The 7,644-nt window shown below is 44.5% G+C and overlaps 1 protein-coding gene across 1 annotated transcript in view; it reads left to right on the top strand.

The window, feature by feature from the left end:
• The first annotated feature begins 640 nt into the window (after positions 1-640).
• LOC139532888 (solute carrier family 15 member 1-like) overlaps positions 641-7,644 on the top strand; it is a 132,852-nt gene continuing 125,848 nt past the window's right edge. The window contains exon 1 of the mRNA XM_071331040.1: positions 641-834. The gene's annotated coding sequence lies outside the window, so the exon portion shown is untranslated. The remainder of the gene's footprint in view (positions 835-7,644) is intronic.

Genomic DNA, 7,644 nt, shown 5'->3' with positions numbered 1-7,644 from the left:
GAGACTGTTACTAGCCGGCTACCACCCGGTACTCTACCCTGCACCTTAGAGACTGTTACTAGCCGGCTACCACCCGGTACTCTACCCTGCACCTTAGAGACTGTTACTAGCCGGCTACCACCCGGTACTCTACCCTGCACCTTAGAGACTGTTACTAGCCGGCTACCACCCGGTACTCTACCCTGCACCTTAGAGACTGTTACTAGCCGGCTACCACCCGGTACTCTACCCACCATTATATCATGGTCTATACACACCATGATACATTGTGTACACACCATTATATACTGTCTATACACACCATTAATATAATGTTTTCACTTTAGGGTATTGTGTGTAGATGGGTGAGATAAAATATAGATTTAATCCATGTTGAAATCAGGCTGTAATACAACAACATGTGGAGTAGTTGAAGGGTAGGAATAGTTTCTGAAGTCCCTGTAAGTCACATCCTTGTTTGATTGAAATGTATTAATGACTGATACTTCTGGATTTGGTCGCCAATAAAACTGGATTGAAATCACAGGTTTTTGCTCCGTTGTAGCAACAGGAAATGCCTCCTATCTGGGACAAACGGACAAATCCTTCAGTTCTCTCGTCTCTGTCTGGATACGACAGACGATCTGTCTGGTCTGAGGAGGGCCAAAAACACTGAATACCAGCAACAAGATATTCTGTTACAGTCAGAGAAGCTTTTCAAGCGGTCCTTCAGTTGACCAGCTGGACTGCTCTTTGTGGAGGTGGTTGTTTTGACTGTAGAACATTGAACATGTAAAGGAGATCGACAGAAAGATCTGGTGTACTGCAAGGAGACGTAAGCAACCAGTAGTTTTGGTAAGTGATACGTTTACTGTCGTGCTGTCTGTGTTTAGTTTGGCGTTCACCAGCGGATTGAGCACAGCTTGCACCAATCCAGTCGCTTCCTGTTAGTAGCTGGTTCAGACAGTAGTTCGCCTGTGTAATAAATAATGCCTCCAACATTCATTTGACAGCTGCATACCCAGCTAACAACAAACGGTCCCACAACTTTAGAGAACATTCTCTTAATAAGTCTCATTCGGTCATTAAAAATGTCGTTTTCATAGGAATGTTTCAAAGAGACCATTCCCTTTAATGTAAAATAGAACTGACCCAGAATGTGGTTACCGTGTTCTCAGAACATATTAATGTCCTAGACATGTTAAATGGGAACGCTGGAGGAACATTCCTGTGTCCTGTTCTGTGGGTTCGGAGACGATCCCAGCAACGTCCCACCAAACGTACACAGAACGCGGTTGTCACGTTCTCAGAACATATCGATGTTCTAGACCAGGGGTTCTTTAACTTTCTCAGCCTGGAACCCAAATTAGAAGTTCTCTGTTCTCCTGGGACCCAAGCTTAGGAACATCTGCAACTAGATGTAAATATTGGTACATTTCATTGCCCTTATGCCTAAAGCAAATGCAATATAGACAAAAACAAATAAACAATGAAATTAAAAATATCCATATAAATAGTTATTCATGTTTATTTCCCCCCATTAACTTTTCTGAACAGTTCATTCTGAACTGGAACAAACTGATTGATCACATGACACAGATGCATAACAGAACACAGGCTTTTTGATAGTGCAACACTAAGTACTAGTACAGATGAATAATGATCAGGCTTACTGTAAATCTTACTGTAGAAATGATCAGGCTTACTGTACATCTTACTGTAGAAATGATCAGACCTACTGTACATCTTACTGTAGAAATGATCAGACCTACTGTACATCTTACTGTAGAAATGATAAGGCCTTACTGTACATCTTACTGTAGAAATGATCAGGCCTACTGTACATCTTACTGTAGAAATGATCAGGCCTACTGTACATCTTACTGTAGAAATGATCAGGCCTACTGTACATCTTACTGTAGAAATGATCAGGCCTTACTGTACATCTTACTGTAGAAATGATCAGGCCTACTGTACATCTTACTGTAGAAATGATCAGGCTTACTGTACATCTTACTGTAGAAATGATCAGGCTTACTGTACATCTTACCGTAGAAATGATCAGGCCTACTGAACATCTTACCGTAGAAATGATCAGGCTTACTGTACATCTTACCGTAGAAATGATCAGGCTTACTGTACATCTTACTGTAGGAATGATCAGGCCTACTGTACATCTTACTGTAGGAATGATCAGGCCTACTGTACATCTTACCGTAGAAATGATCAGGCTTACTGAACATCTCACTGTAGAAATGATCAGGCCTTACTGTACATCTTACTGTAGAAATGATCAGGCCTACTGTACATCTTACTGTAGAAATGATCAGGCCTACTGAACATCTCACTGTAGAAATGATCAGGCCTTACTGTACATCTTACTGTAGAAATGATCAGGCCTTACTGTACATCTTACTGTAGAAATGATCAGGCCTTACTGTACATCTTACTGTAGAAATGATCAGGCCTTACTGTACATCTTACTGTAGAAATGATCAGGCCTTACTGTACATCTTACTGTAGAAATGATCAGGCCTACTGAACATCTTACTGTAGAAAATATTGTTGAGAGAAAGTCTATGTCGTTGCTGTTAAAATAGAAGTCGTCATTTCTATTCTGGACTGGAATAAACTGATTGATCCAGGCTGTAACACATCGGGCCGTGATTGGGAGTTCCATAAGGCGGCACGCCATTGTCCCAGCGTCGTCCGGGTTGGGCCGGGGTAGTCCGTCATTGTAAATAACAATTTGTTCTTAACTGACTTGACCAGTTAAATAAAGGTTCAATTTAAAATAAACAAATATTTTAAAAAACAATCACATGGATGTAGATCAGAAAACACACACACACACAGTCCTAATGAGAGGTGTGTGGATGGTTGAAGTTTTCAACGAGCAGGTCTATTCTGGGATCCGTTTTTGGCAGTGCAACCCTGAGGTCATACTCAGCATGGAGTCTGTGTCTGTACTTGTTTTGAAGTAATCCAGTTGAGAACCCTGACTTACATGCATGTGGTGCCAAACTAGACCAGAACATCTACTGCTTTCTCAGTCCGGCAGGAGACCACTTCCTGTTGTAGATGAACAACCCAGAACCGGTTTTCAGTCAGGCAGGAGACCACTTCCTGTTGTAGATGAATAACCCAGAACTGTGTGAATGGGTTCTCAGTCAGACAGGAGACCACTTCCTGTTGTAGATGAACAACCCAGAACTGTGTGAATGGGTTCTCAGTCAGACAGGAGACCACTTCCTGTTGTAGATGAACAACCCAGAACTGTGTGAGTGGGTTCTCAGTCAGACAGGAGACCACTTCCTGTTGTAGATGAACAACCCAGAACTGTGTGAGTGGGTTCTCAGTCAGGCAGGAGACCACTTCCTGTTGTAGATGAACAACCCAGAACTGTGTGAGTGGGTTCTCAGTCAGACAGGAGACCACTTCCTGTTGTAGATGAACAACCCAGGTAAGACCTGTGGTTAGTGCGCCAGGTGGTGCTAGTTAGGTAAGTAGTGGGTAGGTAGGAGAGGGGGCTCTTTGACTTTCTTTGCTTTGGTTCCGTCAAGACCCTTTTCCCCACATTACCGTGTGAAGGAAACAAATTCCCTGTAAACAGTCATATATTCTCTCTGTATTCTGCCTGTCATCCTTACCTGCACCTGCAGTCACATACCTCTTTACCTCCACCTGCAGTCCCATACCTCTTTACCTCCACCTACAGTCACATACCTCTTTACCTCCACCTACAGTCCCATACCTCTTTACCTCCACCTACAGTCCCATACCTCTTTACCTCCACCTACTATCCCATACCTCTTTACCTCCACCTACAGTCCCATACCTCTTTACCTCCACCTACAGTCACATACCTCTTTACCTCCACCTACAGTCACACACCTCTTTACCTCTACCTACAGTCACATACCTCTTTACCTCCACCTACTGTCACATACCTCTTTACCTCCACCTACAGTCACATACCTCTTTACCTCCACCTACTGTCACATACCTCTTTACCTCCACCTACTGTCACATACCTCTTTACCTCCACCTACAGTCACATACCTCTTTACCTACACCTACTGTCACATACCTCTTTACCTCCACCTAGTCACCTCTTTACCTCCACCTACAGTCACATACCTCTTTACCTCCACCTACAGTCACATACCTCTTTACCTCCACCTACAGTCACATACCTCTTTACCTCCACCTACAGTCACATACCTCTTTAACTCCACCTACAGTCACATACATCTTTACCTCTACCTACAGTCACATACCTCTTTACCTCCACCTACAGTCACATACCTCTTTACCTCCACCTACAGTCACATACCTCTTTACCTCCACCTACAGTCACATACCTCTATACCTCCACCTACAGTCACATACCTCTTTACCTCTACCTACAGTCACATACTTCTTTACCTCCACCTACAGTCACCTACCTCTTTACATCCACCTACAGTCACATACCTCTTTACCTCTACCTACAGTCACATACCTCTTTACCTCCACCTACAGTCACATACCTCTTTACCTCCACCTGCAGTCACATACCTCTTTACCTCCACCTACAGTCACATACCTCTTTACCTCCACCTACAGTCCCATACCTCTTTACCTCCACCTACAGTCCCATACCTCTTTACCTCCACCTACAGTCACATACCTCTTTACCTCTTTACCTCCACCTACAGTCACATACCTCTTTACCTCCACCTACAGTCACATACCTCTATTCCTCCACCTACAGTCACATACCTATTTACCTCTACCTACAGTCACATACCTCTTTACCTCCACCTGCAGTCGCATACCTCTTTACCTCCACCTACAGTCACATACCTCTATACCTCCACCTACAGTCACATACCTCTTTACCTCTACCTACAGTCACATACCTCTTTACCCCCACCTACAGTCACATACCTCTTTACATCCACCTACAGTCACATACCTCTTTACCTCCACCTACAGTCACATACCTCTTTACCTCCACCTACAGTCACATACCTCTTTACCTCCACCTACAGTCACATACCTCTATACCTCCACCTACAGTCACATACCTCTTTACCTCTACCTACAGTCACATACCTCTTTACCTCCACCTACAGTCACATACCTCTTTACCTCCACCTACAGTCACATACCTCTTTACCTCCACCTACAGTCACATACCTCTTTACCTCTACCTACAGTCACCTACCTCTTTACCTCCACCTGCAGTCACATACCTCTTTACCTCCACCTACAGTCCCATACCTCTTTACCTCCACCTACAGTCACCTACCTCTTTACCTCCACCTACAGTCACATACCTCTGTACCTCCACCTACAGTCACATACCTCTTTACCTCCACCTACAGTCACCTACCTCTTTACCTCCACCTACAGTCACATACCTCTGTACCTCCACCTACAGTCACATACCTCTTTACCTCCACCTACAGTCACATACCTCTTTACCTCTACCTCCACCTACAGTCACATACCTCTTTACCTCTACCTACAGTCACATACCTCTTTACCTCCACCTACAGTCACATACCTCTTTACCTCCACCTACAGTCACATACATCTTTACCTCCACCTACAGTCACATACCTCTTTACCTCTTTACCTCCACCTACAGTCACATACATCTTTACCTCCACCTACAGTCACATACATCTTTACCTCCACCTACAGTCACATACCTCTTTACCTCTTTACCTCCACCTACAGTCACATACATCTTTACCTCCACCTACAGTCACATACCTCTTTATCTCTTTACCTCCACCTACAGTCACATACCTCTTTACCTCCACCTACAGTCACATACCTCTTTACCTCCACCTACAGTCACATACCTCTATACCTCACACCTACAGTCACATACCTCTTTACCTCTACCTACAGTCACATACTTCTTTATCTCCACCTACAGTCACATACCTCTTTACATCCACCTACAGTCACATACCTCTTTACCTCTACCTACAGTCACATACCTCTTTACCTCCACCTACAGTCACATACCTCTATACCTCCACCTACAGTCACATACCTCTTTACCTCTACCTACAGTCACATACCTCTTTACCTCCACCTACAGTCACATACCTCTTTACCTCCACCTACAGTCACATACCTCTTTACCTCTACCTACAGTCACATACCTCTTTACCTCCACCTACAGTCACATACCTCTTTAAGTCTACCTACAGTCACCTACCTCTTTACCTCCACCTGCAGTCACATACCTCTTTACCTCCACCTACAGTCACATACCTCTTTACCTCCACCTACAGTCCCATACCTCTTTACCTCCACCTACAGTCCCATACCTCTTTACCTCCACCTACAGTCCCATACCTCTTTACCTCCACCTACAGTCCCATACCTCTTTAGCTCCACCTACAGTCACATACCTCTTTACCTCCACCTACAGTCACATACATCTTTACCTCCACCTACAGTCACATACCTCTTTACCTCTTTACCTCCACCTACAGTCACATACCTCTTTACCTCCACCTACAGTCACATACATCTTTACCTCCACCTACAGTCACATACCTCTTTACCTCTTTACCTCCACCTACAGTCACATACCTCTTTACCTCCACCTACAGTCACATACCTCTTTACCTCTACCTACAGTCACATACCTCTTTACCTCCACCTACAGTCACATACCTCTTTACCTCCACCTACAGTCACATACCTCTTCACCTCTACCTACAGTCACATACCTCTTTACCTCCACCTACAGTCACATACCTCTTTACCTCTACCTACAGTCACCTACCTCTTTACCTCCACCTGCAGTCACATACCTCTTTACCTCCACCTACAGTCCCATACCTCTTTACCTCCACCTACAGTCACCTACCTCTTTACCTCCACCTACAGTCACATACCTCTGTACCTCCACCTACAGTCACATACCTCTTTACCTCCACCTACAGTCACCTACCTCTTTACCTCCACCTACAGTCACATACCTCTGTACCTCCACCTACAGTCACATACCTCTTTACCTCCACCTACAGTCGCATACCTCTTTACCTCTACCTACAGTCACATACCTCTTTACCTCCACCTACAGTCACATACCTCTGTACCTCCACCTACAGTCACATACCTCTTTACCTCCACCTACAGTCACATACCTCTTTACCTCTACCTCCACCTACAGTCACATACCTCTTTACCTCTACCTACAGTCACATACCTCTTTACCTCCACCTACAGTCACATACCTCTTTACCTCCACCTACAGTCCATACCTCTTTACCTCCACCTCCACCTACAGTCACATACCTCTTTACCTCCACCTACAGTCACATACCTCTTTACCTCCACCTACAGTCACATACCTCTTTACCTCCACCTGCAGTCACATACCTCTTTACCTACACCTACAGTCACATACCTCTTTACCTCCACCTACAGTCCATACCTCTTTAGGTGGAGGTAAAGAGGTATGTGACTGTAGGTGGAGGTAAAGAGGTATGTGACTGTAGGTGGAGGTAAAGAGCTATGTGACTGTAGGTGGAGGTAAAGAGGTATGTGACTGTAGGTGGAGGTAAAGATGTATGTGACTGTAGGTGGAGTTAAAGAGGTATGTGACTGTAGGTGGAGGTAAAGAGGTATGTGACTGTAGGTGGAGGT

The sequence above is a fragment of the Salvelinus alpinus genome, chromosome 10 (assembly GCF_045679555.1).
Source record: "Salvelinus alpinus chromosome 10, SLU_Salpinus.1, whole genome shotgun sequence".
NCBI classification, from domain to species: domain Eukaryota; kingdom Metazoa; phylum Chordata; class Actinopteri; order Salmoniformes; family Salmonidae; genus Salvelinus; species Salvelinus alpinus.
This window is presented reverse-complemented; position numbering and strand designations above follow the sequence as displayed.